At 42.4% G+C, this 13,409-nt stretch overlaps 1 protein-coding gene across 1 annotated transcript in view; it reads left to right on the top strand.

The window, feature by feature from the left end:
* The window catches only part of LOC146004452 (homeobox protein Nkx-6.2-like), a 91,622-nt gene that overhangs the window by 77,261 nt on the left and 952 nt on the right, over positions 1–13,409 (top strand). The gene's annotated exons all lie outside the window — the stretch shown is intronic.

Raw genomic sequence — 13,409 nt, 5'->3', positions numbered from 1 at the left:
TTTCCTATGTGTTAGTTCTGTTATTATGTTGCCCATGAATATAAAGGTAGGTGAGTTAACGTTACGTCAATCATATTAGTATTTAACACAGCTAATAAATGGCACTACATTAATATACCCAGCCTCTCCCCCCCCCCCAGGTGCACCATGCAGAACACGAACTGTCTCGGGCAGCCAGCAGCCATTTTATATAAGTTATTGTGAAACCACTGGCATCGTAGGTACTGTTCAGACCAGTCCTCCCATCCCAACCCCCAAGGCCTATGACGCACTCCTCCCAAATGGTAGAACATTATTCCCCCTCCTTTATGCCGAATAATTTGATGCATTTTGATGCACCAGAATGCATCTTTCTTGATGATGCAGTAAAGTGCATCAAGGAACATCAACTGTTGCATTGAAGTGCATCTCGACTGAAAGGAATCCTCACTTGAATAAAATTAATGATGCATTTTGATGTTTCTTTCAGGAAGTACAAAAATGCACCCAAATGCATCAAATGTGAATCTGATTCTTTGAAGAAGCCATAAAACACACTTTAGTGCATCAGTTGATATGATGCATTTAGTTTTCTGTGTGTATATGGGGCTCATGTTGTCGTCCCTATACGTATATTTGTGATTGTCAATCTTATCTTACCGTCATTCATCCTCATCTTTGCGATTAGCCAAAGGGGCAGAAAAGTAAAGTAAAATAATCTCAATCCGTCATTGTCATAACAAAAATTCTTGACGACAAGAATAATTTCTTAATTTTTGTTGACTTCTTTACTTTTTCTTGACTGATAGACAACCTGCATTACGTTTCGATATTTGAAGCATTTTTGTTCTGTAATGTGCAATGGAACTGAAAAACAATTAAAGAAATTCATGTATTTCCAACGTGGTTCGAAGCAGAAACAGAAACAATGGGATTCTCCCTTTGTGCTCCAATCAAAATTTACCTCCTTCCCTTCCTCGTAAGGCCCCCACGAATAGAAGCTGCAGTGCGCCCCTAGTCTTGCGGTCCATGCGATGGTAGTCACCGGTGTACTTTGCGAGGGAAAGCTCGAGAAAGTCCCCGAAAGTCAACGACATCCCCATAAGGAGGCCATTAATTAAGCCACAAATTCCACCACACTTGCTACAGCACTGGAAGAAGAGAGCTTGCTTCCAGCCGCAACCTACTGGAAGCGCTGGAGAACGATTTTCGGTTGCCTCTTTTGGCGCATTTCCGCGGCTAGTGACGATTTCGCCATCTGGTGTAAGATTTTGGAACAACTCGAGATGGGATAATTTGCTGTGTTATTTAAACGAAGATACAAACGTTGGAAGAACGTGAAAGAAACTTTACATATTTCTCATCGGTTAATATTGTTTAACAAATGCTCTGGATTGTTGAAAAGTTTCAAAGCTTATCACTACAGTGCATTGCCAATGCATGTGTATTTATTCTGACTTCGTTTTCGAACCTTTATCCACAATCGTCAGTGAATATTTTGCGGAAATGTTCCGAAAATTCAAGGTTTCCTTCATTCTAAAGCTACCATCGCACCCTATTGTCAAAAAAAATGAACATCGTATCTCACATATCTCGCATGATGCTTCCAACACTAGCGCCCCAGTGGTATCAATTTCAATCTCGAGTAGAGCTGAAATCGAACAATTTTAAACTTGTCAAGACTGTCTTTGCAAGAACTCTCGAACTTCCCTTCGATATATCGTTACCAAAGTGTTGTTACTGCTAAATACAGTGAGATAAAATTGTAAGTATTCTTATGTAGTTGGAATTACTGTAACTGTACATCTAACTACAACATAGATATCTTGACAATTTTATGTCATGATATTCCAAGGTTAGTTTCTGTACTTACCGGAAATGGCGCCAAGGTAGCGATATATCGCTGAAAACTTCGAGAGTTCACAAAGCAGAGTTGGGAGATCGCCTGTCAGCAATGCGTTGATGTCTTATTCCGATTTCCTACTCCAAGAACATGCACCGCAACCATCTTCATCCTTCTCACTCACCTTTCATCCCCTCCTTTCCCCTCTCATCCTCCCCTTTCATCCAATTTCCAACTGCCTATCTCCCCCTACCCCAATTTCAGCTCCGGAAAAATAAAAAAAAGCGTAGCTAAGATGCGCACGCACACACATCTCCCTCTCACACCCCCGGAAAAGGCAGTCCGGAAGCCGGAACATCCGCCACTCAATTTTACCGTATTAGACCATTCTGGCCCGGCAGCTCCCCCCCCCCCGTTCCCCCCACCATCCCATCTTCCGAGATAGGAAAAGGGGGGGGGGGAGTGAGGCCATCTCGAAAACGAGGAAGCCAGCTAACAATGTGCTGCCTTAAGCGGAGATCCTCCAAGAATAAGATTCTAAATATTACGAGAACTGATGGGTAAAAATGGCGGAAGGATTCTCTTTATTTTCTCCCGTCGCGATCCTTTATGATCTTCTGGTAGTGCTCCCACAAGGCTCGTATCATCCGGAACTGCAAGGCGCTCTAGATTAAACCGGGAAGCCTTACCACGGGCCTAGGCCAGTTAATGTGATGATTTAGAAGATATAATTTCATATTTTGATGCCGGGTCATGTAGTTGCAGGAAGAACGATCAATCTGTGATGCCCATAGTAACGGTTCGGGCCAGAATACAAATATCTGCTTAGAAAATGGACGCTGGGAATGAACCAATCCAATTCCACTAACCAGCACGCATCCACAGACTCATATCTTTTTTTCTTTCTCTTCTTCTTTCCTTAGTTTTTGGCCCTTCCCACCGTTCCAAAGGCTCTATAAAAAAGTTCTCTAAGAAAACACAAAAGTATTCCGGAAAGACTGAGGATAATAACGCAGTGCTTGTGCGCAGTGCATTTGATGAGCATGATAAGGCTCTCAGCTTTCTTTTTTCTGTTGTCTTTTTCGTTTCTGCGTTTCAGATACGTTGCAAAGACAGTCGAAATGGTTGTGTTGTTCCGCATTTTGATTGAACATAATATAGATTATATGAATTGTGCCCAAAACAATTTTGGAAGCAATCAATTCCAGCAAACATTAATGATGCAAGAAAATTATATTTTATTTATTTGCTTGATTTTTTAACATGTAATAACTTCCTTTATTGAAGTTGGCTTTCATATAAAATAATCTTTGATACCAGTGCAACAGCTGCGCTGGCAACAAATATAGGGTGTCCCAAAAATGTGTACTCATTTTAAACAATTTATAAAGTCAGTGTTTGTTAAGGCACAGTTCATTTTCAAAATTTAACGGAATGTACAAATATAAATAATTTTCCTTGTCAATGCCTGTTTTCAAATTGTTGACCGTTCGGGTCCAGGCATTGTTGGAAACGCGAAGAATTGGAATCCAAACATCAAGAATTGTCATTTCGCTTGAATTCTCGTTCAATGCCTGCCTACTTTATATTTTATCAATGGACATTTCCACTTTGACATGAAAAACGTTTTAAATCCATTCATTTTACAGATAATAACACAAACATGAGATGTGCAAAATATCTCGGCGATATTTGTTTCGGTTCTCGAGAAACACGCCTTCAAAAACCGCTGAAATTCACCTACTACGTCACGGATTTGAAAACGTTCTCTCCACAGACAGGACGTCCTCTCACGTCATCACTTAGCAATGCGTGGAGGCGGGGCTTCTGCTCGTCCCGTCAACTTAGCATGAGCCGCGGAAGCGACAGAAAATCCACTTGTTACTGTGTAAAACAAGTATCTTACAACTTCCAGTGCAAAAATCTGTGCTCCATTTCTTGGAGATGAATTATGCCCAAGTAGTATAGTAGTATTTACTATAATTCAGCCACTCGGTAGAGGGTTTTCCCATTAGGGTGACAAAGCAAACCTTGTAACAGTCAATGGCTGAACACGTGAACAGCCTTGTTCATTGCGAATACATAGGTTAGTTCTACTGGCAAGAACTTAATGTTATAGGAATGCCTTTTCTGGAATTACAATTATTTTCGTCATAATATTTTCTTCACAAATTTTAAGATAATACTTTTAGAACACACTGGTTTACACGCTAATTTCTGCAATATAAGAGGTGATACGGTATAAAAAGGTACGGTGAGTTTTTAAATTTCCTGCAGTAAATGACAGTTTTCTTCAGTTAATATATATTGCAAATTTTTGTATTTAGCCTACTTTTACGTCGCTTTTCCGTTCAATTTGTTTAACCGCAACGATGAGAACGAATGGTTAATTTATTATGTATCATCTCTAACATCACATTTCTTCCCACTTTTGGGTAATCGCTACAATGAAGATGAATAACTACAAGCAGTATTCGAAGTCGGGGTGCAGGAGTACACCCCCCCTCCCCCCCCCCCCACACACACACACACTACCACCAACTGCAGAATCTAAGTATCACCGATAAGAGACGAACTTTTTCTTCTGTCCCATCTCATTTCGAAAACATTCACTTGTCCCATCTCCTTTTATGAGACGAGACGGAAAATGTCTCGTCTCGTGAACAACACTAACATTAACAATAGAAGCATCCCCCTAGCTGTCCCCAAAGTCTCGAGCAAACATCCTCCCATGTAACAATTTCCAGTTCAATGAAATGTCACTCACAAGGAAACAGTCATGCCCAGGTCGAGTCAAACCTGGAACATGCGACTTCCTCAGATAAATCATGAATTGTGTGTATAATAATTACAACGCCAGTTCATTCCTGGTAATTCTGAATCTGCAGTTTGATTTGCATATATGAGCAGGATAATATTTAGTTTTCGAGGGCTGTACCGTCGAAACGAGGAGTCAAAAAAAAATATATATGAAAGGTTTTTTTTTGTATTTATAATGATAAGCCTTTGCATACGTTGTTAATTCTATATTTTTCTAGACTTGAGACGAGAACGAGAATTGCCCTCCCAAACCGAGACGGATGTTTATAAATTGAGACGAGACTGTCAATGAGACATTTACAAATAAACACGAGACAGACATTTACAACTCTCAACGAGAACGAGACCAAGGCTGCCATGTCTCGTCTCGATAGGATCCTTAGTGGTGAAGTTGTGAACCGACCAATTAATGCGTTCGGGGTAACGAGATGAGGCGGCTTTTTTCGCAGTACAAAATTCAAAATATATGGTACCATTTCACTATGGGATATTGTTATACACGTGTGCGTATATATAGTTCACGTTGGGGGGGGGGGGTGGATCAACTTTTGGTATGATTAGGATTGCTTTATTTCGTAAGTGAAAATCCAGGACACTGCTGGCCGGAAGCTTGTTGTGGAGCAGGGGGGGATGGGGTGCTGAACCCGACAAAGTTGTGTGTATGTAGTCACACTACTTATTAGTATTGATACTTTTCTGTTCATCTTGTGCCACTACGTTTTTAGGAATCAAATTTCTTTAATATGATTCGAGGGGGAAAAAATAACTGATTTGACAGTCTCAATGTAGTTTCTTATCGCAGAAATTCCGAAACTATCAGGAAATTGCAGACATTGGTCTGCAGTCCCATCTGGTGTGTGGAATTACGAAATTTCCTTCCAATCCGTATCCCGTCCTATACGTCTCTAATTTAAGAGAATGAAATAAGTCCGAAGGATTTTTTTATGAACAAGAGGATAGAACAAGGAAACTGGTAATTTTACCAAAAAAAGAGGGGGGTCGAACCCGTTGAATCCACCTTAAATACGCCCATGGTTATACACATTATTTCCTTGTAATAATTATACATAAACTAAGTATAGATATGTACTGTGCAACTAACGTAATCTCAGTGTTTTTTCTCTTATCTGCACAAAAATATTTGATCATAATTTGCGCAACAGAAATGGAACACAAACTGAAATTGCTTTATGGAAAAGAAAGTTAAATAGGCTTTATAAATAAAGTGAAGAATGTGAAAATTCCTATTTTGCACTACATAGGTTACGGTAAATATAGATAAATATAAGTTTAAAAAATATTTTTGAGTGTCTGGTCAGCAACCAATTTTATAAGCAATATTTTTCGCATGGCCTGAGAACACACACGCAGCTGAACCCTTTCATTTATCTTGCACGTGAGCAGCACGGATATTTCATAGAAGAATGATCATTACAAAGCATAGCTTTCCTTTCTCCTATCGCTCCTTCTTCCATTATTTAAATCGGTACAGATTTGTAAAACTGCTGCACGTATTCGCTCACCGTGGGCTACCCATCCGGAACTGGACGCTCGAAGCAGACGACAAACGAGCTCTCCCTAAGGAGTGACGTAGTAACATGGCGGCGGCGTGTTTTGAGCGCAACGCTAGCGTCGCAACTTTGGAAGTCTCGTTTCTGCCTTAAACTGGACGCAGAGAAACGCGAGAACTTGCAGGGGTCATTTTTCCAGGGTGTAGTTTTTAAAATTGTTGTAAAAAAAATTGAGTGGAAATGTCCATTCCTATGCAAAAAGTCTAGTGGCGTGAGGTCCGGTGCCTCTTTTCGTACGAGTGACACTTGAATCCAAGTCTCACTCACAAAACTGAACTCCGGATCATCTGCATTTGGAGCATGGACTCTTCTTGGAATGTAATTCTTCCAATGGCAGTGCTTCAAGATGCGATGGACAATGAATTTGGGTTAAGTGATCTTTTATCACCTTGTACTATACCACTCATTGCTACAATTTTATTTAACTGTAAAATAGCGTATGTACTTAGTTTTTATGGTTTTACTCTAATGGAATGAAAATCTAGAATGGTAAGCAAACAACACAACTGCTAGAGAAAATATACTTAGATATGGCTCGAGTTAAATAGGTATGCTGGTTGAATTCTGAAGATACTTAGAAGGCCTATAGGTAGGTTCCATGTGACGTCAACATTCGCACAGCCGCCATGTTCGAGGCCAATTTTGTTTGTCTCGTACAAGGAAATATCGTGAGCTTCTGTTTGAACAACCGAGTACCATCGTAAACAAGACTCAAATCTTCCTACCACCCGCTTGAATTTCGTATGTTTACAAGAATCCATAATGGCTGCTCGAGGCCACAATGCAACAGTTTGTGACGTAGGTGAAGCACACCTATACGGCGAGTCAACAGCACATAAATGGGTAGATGTGCAGTAGTTTCCTGCGCATGCGCTCAACAACAACTGGGCATTTTCTGCGACGTCAGAGGTTACACTCGCTACGAGCATGCGCACAAGATACGAGCACGGATGTTCCCAGAATGCTTTACAAACATCCTGTAGTTCACGTGTTACATGAAATTAAACTGAAAAATGTTTCCTACGTGGATCCAATTTAGTAAAGGGGATAAATAAAAAATTGCACCAAAAATTATCGGAAACAAAGGTTTTTCTGCGTGCGTCTGGCAACCGTGAGGGTAAAAAAAAATGTTCCCCCTCTCGAATGTATCGAAACGAATCGTCCAAGGTCTGGCGTCCCGTCACTCAGGGCTGACCAAGCTTCATTTTGACCGCGGATATAATTCAATATTCCAGCTGGATCATCCACAAGAGATGGGGAAGAGCTGGTTGAACGAAGAAGTGGGGAGGAAGGGGGCTAACCACGCTTGGCAAAATTTGTTTTCATTTATCGGGCGTTTTGCTGAGTGTATTGGGAGAACGATATCATGCGAAAGGGGGTTGGGGGAGGGGGGAAGACCGTGTGGGATGAAAGGAAGGAGGTTTTCAGATTGAAAAATGAGGAAAAAAGGAGGGGACATATAAATGTTGCCTTTCGCGCGTGTTTGTGTGCATTTGCTGTAACCGTATTGAATTGTACGAGAGCATTTTTTTCGGTAAGCCTCATATGGCGATGTGCCTGTCCAACTTTTTTTTAAAAAAAAAAACATTTTTTAATCGTAACTTTCGTAATAATATTGACAGGAAATCTGGGAGTTTTCCTCGGAACAATGTGTGGTGAACAGTCAGTCATAGCGACCTTTATGCAAACATTACCCTGAGATTTTTCTTTGTAATTTCATACAATTGCTTGGGTAATACTCTTCGCATGACTACGTAAACTCATTTTCAAATTCTTAAGGTGATCTTATGCCTTTGAGCATTTTTCTCGTCCTGCCTGTGTAAGCGTACGGTGTAACTTGGTCACGATTATTTAGAGAACTAGTCGACAGAAAATTTTCAAAATTAACCTGAGGACTGAGAAACGATGTTTCTAGAGAACCACTGTTTAATATTGTAATTTACTGCAGCGAAGTCTCGAAAATTTAATTATTTAATTTTACTCTTGAAATTTCGTAATTTTTCACGTCACTTGACACGGTAATCCTGTTTTGACAAGAATCGGAAATACAACAGTACAATACGTATTATATTTTCATTTTATAGAAGATTTTCTTTCGAAATTTCAAATAATGAGTCTATTCTTCGAAACATACAGCATTAAAAAGCGAAAATGACCTGAAACATGGTGACATATCCTTTCTCCAAATTTCAACGTGTAGGAAACGTAAAGATTATTAGTCAACACACATGGAAAGTCATGATAATGCTGGATACCTCGAAAAATAACTGACAACTTCCCTCCTCACCTTTTATTATTATGGGAATATCTCTGTTAGCCAGAATTTTGGAGAGAAATGTATTTTGCATATAGGCTACTACTTTTCTCAGAAACGTATTCTTAGCTTGTTCAATACTTGTTCCATTTTTCGATTCAAATGGTATCCAGAAACGATTTTTTTTTTTAAATGATAAGTGTGGAGAGTATTTACAGACTGTAAAGTGATACAGAACGTAATAGTGTAAGATTGTTGATTTTTGCTACTGGATATTCTGTCAAACGGCCTACGCTACTTTTCCTCAGCAAGTGGTGTAGTATTATTAATTTGCTCGATCTAATGAATTGTTCAAAACTAAGGAATGAATGAATTTCTTGTTTACTGGTGATGAAGTGCACTTTCCTTGCCTTCTTTTGGTTCTTTCCCCCTTCCGTTGGCGTTGTTATTATCTTGTGTTTTCCTCTGTGACTGCCCGCCCCTGTGGCCGAGTGATTAGCACATCGCGCTGCGACGCCAAGGGTCCCGGGTTCGAATCCCGGTCGGGTATGGTTGTTTGTGAATGTCCATTTTCATCCATTTCATCATTTCATCACTCATCCCCATCTTCGCAAATTAGCCAAGAGGCACAAAACGCGAAGTAAAATAAACTAAATCAACCAACCAAATCCTCTGTGACTGTCGCTCGAGGTTGTTTTTTTCTGTATCTGTATCTTGGCGGTTTTTACACTGTAGATTTGGATTCTCAGCTGGTGTGCTTTGTCTCCTAGCATTTTAGATGATTGTAGTAATGGCGGTTGTTTTGGCATTGTTGTGTTGTTGACGCCTCACAACTGTCGCGGGCGATGAGCGGTTGTCTGGTGTTTTCGGGTTTTGTACTTCTTGATGGTGTGGAGGGAAGAGCCGCCGCGCTCCTTCAAAAGCGGTCACCCATCCTATACTGACCGCAACTCCAACTGGAGGTTGACCTTGATGGCTGTTTCTGACGCGTCCTGTCCCCCAATCATTTTCGGGGGCGTGTGGTCCGTTGGGCGTCAACAAACTCAGTTGCGAAGTAAAACCTGAATGGATCACATCGCTCTCCCGAAGCAACGTTGCCAAACGTACTTTGGTTTTTGCCAGTTGCCTTTATATGAATGTGTGTCCGCCTGCATTCAGACCTGTGGGTGGTCCTTCCGGAAACGACAACGTGCAGAACCACGTGTGCAGTTGAACCCGCTGATTTCTGGTGTTGACCGAAAAAAACATTTTCCCCTTTACAGTACGTTTGGCAACATGCGGTGAACCCAGCGCTCATTTGTTTCGTCCCGCGAACAACGCTCGGTAACTTGTGACTCGAAAATGCCCGATCTTAGTCGAAGAAAATTCAACTAATCGCTGATTCCCTGTTTCCCAGCCGCCAGTTGGAAGCTGCGTTCAGTATAGTACTGTCCCGACGCAGAGCCGCTTGACTTTGTTGATCGATGAAAATCTTCCGTTTCTTCATTGAAGACGGAGCAGTTTGTACGTTCTTTTGCCGGTTGAACGTGTCCTATCAGTTCTATGGTAGGGTTGTGGTGATGCGGCTGCATGGCCCAGGATTTAACTTTCTCCCTCATCATGAACTCGTACAACATCTCCTGGTCGAAGTCGTCATAAATCTGAGCTGTGCTTGTGTACCGGTCGGCGCCGTAGATGATTCCAAGGGCTCTATTCTGCACACGTTGAAGGGCGTCCAAATGACACTTGGAACTGTGGAGCCACACTGCACAAGCGTAGGTCAGGAAAGTTCTTATGATTTGGTCGAAGACTCGCATGCGTACACATGCTGGAAGTGTTGGACTGCGGAAAATTGGATAGAGTTGTCCTGTCCTCTGAATGCCTCTGTCTGCTACTTCCTTCAGATGTTTCCCGACGGTGAGCCCGTGGTCCAGGAGTATTCCGAGATATTTTGCGGAATCTGTTTGTGGGATGTCTCGCTGGTGAAGACGGAGACGAGGATGGAATCGTTTTCTGTTTTTAGTGAAGATCACAGCCATACTTTTTCCGGGTTGACCTTGATTCTCCACTTTCTTGTCCATCTTTCATATTGTCTGAGGTATCTTTGCATGAGGATTTCAGCATAGATCTTGACGCTGGAGGTGAAAATCGCCGTGTCATCACCAAGACTGCCAGTGTAACCGACGCTGGCATGTCAACAGTGTATAAGGCGTACAGAAGCGGTGAGAGACAAGATCCTTGAGGCACTCCCGCAGTGATTGGCTTTGGTCCCGAGATGGTCTCGAACCGAACGACAAAGTCCCTATAGTTAAAACTAAACCACGTCTTTATTCTGGAAAATATCTACGCGAGTCTCAGCTATCGAAGTCACCAATCATCAAATGAGCCGCTGACGTCATCTCAATCCAGCACCTAGCTCATATAGTTCATAGGCTCGCTACTAGCTACATGCTCCGCAAATAATCTGACTGTACGAAGATACAAGTTTCTCTGATTCGAAATGCACCTTAGAGTGCTGCCATCTCTTTTCGATTTTCTAAACTAATGAAGATGAAGAAAATTCACAGCATTTCAGAGTAAGCATGGTGAATATGAACACGACACATTCGCATGATTTCTTGGCGTACATGCACTAGTACGTAAACACGTTACTTTATGTAAACAAGGTGCTGGTTTTGTCTCCAGTTGCCTCGCAAAAGCTTCCTCTCTCTCTGTGTGTACCGTAATTACCCTGGCAGACGCCCTTACCAACACAGACGAAGCTTCTACAAATCCCCACCACCACTTAATACCCTCCCCCCACCGCCCGCGCAGTCCAATACCCCCTTCCACCCGCTCCGCAGGCCTTCCTGAAGCAGTACATCACAGCTAAATCATCCTATCTTTTATCATAAAGTGCCTCCCCGCAATCAAGGCTAATTATGCGTTGTATTTGCAAATTACATGGTATTTAGCCTACATGTAATGCTCATCAATCATGCGGCCCGGCCCTGGGTAAGATAATGTCTGAAGCCATTTTAAGGCCCTCCCCTTATCATATAAATGAAGTGGTATTAGTAGAGAGACTTGCCGCACGAGGCGCTGTTGTAGCTCTCTCTCCCCACTCTTTCACAGACATCTTGCCGTGGTGGAGGTTTTTGGGAGCGAGACTACAGAATCAGGATTACGGAAGAGACTGCGTAGGAGGTGGAGGGGAAAGGGGGTGGGCTGGCCCCCGGCTTTATTTAACCAACATTTCATTTCATAAAGAAGCCCGGAGGCGATTAATTGTGAGAAGTAGTATTTTTGTTTTAACACGCGTTTCGTTATTGGACTAAAGTTGGGAAGGGAGTGCCGGTACTGTAAAAAGCTGGGAATTTCGAGGGAAAGGGTACATGGAGAGAGAAAAAGGAAGGGGGAGAGAAAGAACGATGAAAGAAAAAGATGAGAGGGTAGGGGAAGGGGTGAATGAGAAAGGAGCTGATCTACTGCAGCGCAAGTGAACTTTACGAACACAATATCGACTGGTTGAAGATGGTATGAGCCCTTCATGGTTTAACCGGCAGCCCAATCTTGGTGGCGGTTCCGTTTAGGAAAAGGAGTGAGGAAGTAGTTTTTTTTCTCCTGACGATGATTTCCTCAATAAAGAGGAACAAGACAAGGATTTTCAAATTATGACCTTCTCGTCCATTTTTAACGTTAGGGGGAACAGCTGTACCCGACCCATAAGCTGTAATGGCATTCGGGCAACCCGCGGGTTGCATTAAGACCAATGCACACTTGCAAATTCTGCAGAGGGAGAACTTGACTTCACATAAATTTGATGCTTATATTATGCAACCTTCTGCCCGATCTAAGTGGTTAATCTCGTTGCAGCAGGAAAGTGAATTCGAGACGAGACCGAGACTTAGTCTCGTACACAGAACTCGAAATGCATCAAATCTATAAGTTGGTACATTTTTGCTGCTATCGACTGACACAATTAAACGTGTACTTTTTAGTGTCTTTGTCTGATCTCAATTAATGCATTTTAGAGCATCACTTCGAACAGTAAGTTAAGACGGCCATGTCAGAAAACAGCCCAGTCCACGTGACACGGAAGCGACACGTACAGCTTGTCTTGTCGCTTCGGTATATGAAAGGTTGTACATTTCTTTGAAGGCTGGTTTCCAAGGGACACGCGCCGGGTGTTGCCTGTCTTGTGTCGCTTCGGTCTGAAAGCTCCCTAACGGACTGGAATGGCCGGGGCGGTTGTAGCATGTCACAAAAGGAGCTTTCAGACTGAAGCGACATGAAGGTTTCACACCGAATCGGCAAGAGACAAGGGACTCCACCGCGAACATCAGACCGAGGCGACATGATGCACGGTATTGAGAAAACAACTCTCAGTTCGAGCGACACGTGCATCTTGTCGTGTCACTTCAATTCGGAAGGTTGTATTTATTTTAAGTTGGTTTCCAAGTTTCACTTGTCGCGGGCCGCTTTGGTCTGAAACCTCTCTTAGTTGTGTAACCCCCGTGTCACTTGTCACCTGTTGCGTGTCGTTTCGGTCTGAAACCTGCCTCAGCAGTTATACTGGTCGCATTTCACTTTCATAGCTATTTGTGGCTCTTTCTGTCCCCCAATCGTCTTCGGGGGGGGGGGGGGGCTCGCTGGGTGTCCACAAACTCAGTTGCGAGGTAAAAGCTGCAGAGGCAACATCGCTAAGGTTGCCAAGTGTAATTCTGTTTTTGCCAGTTGCATGCCGACCTGTGGGAGGTCGTTCCGGAAACTTCATTGTGCATGACCATGCGTGCATTAACTCCCGTTGATTTCTTGTGCTGACGATATCGTTGTCGGATAACTCTCGATATTTACATTACATTTGAGAACATGCGGTGCACCCGACGCTCATTTGTTTCGAACCGCTAACAGTGTTCGGTGCCTTGTGACTCGAAAATACCCGATGACAGTCGACGAGAATTCAACTCATCGCTGTTCCCCA

Source organism: Lepisma saccharinum, chromosome 21 (genome assembly GCF_977018435.1).
Source record: "Lepisma saccharinum chromosome 21, izLepSacc3.1, whole genome shotgun sequence".
Classification (NCBI taxonomy): domain Eukaryota; kingdom Metazoa; phylum Arthropoda; class Insecta; order Zygentoma; family Lepismatidae; genus Lepisma; species Lepisma saccharinum.
Note: the sequence above shows the minus strand (reverse complement) of the source record. Positions and strands in the feature narration are given on the sequence as shown.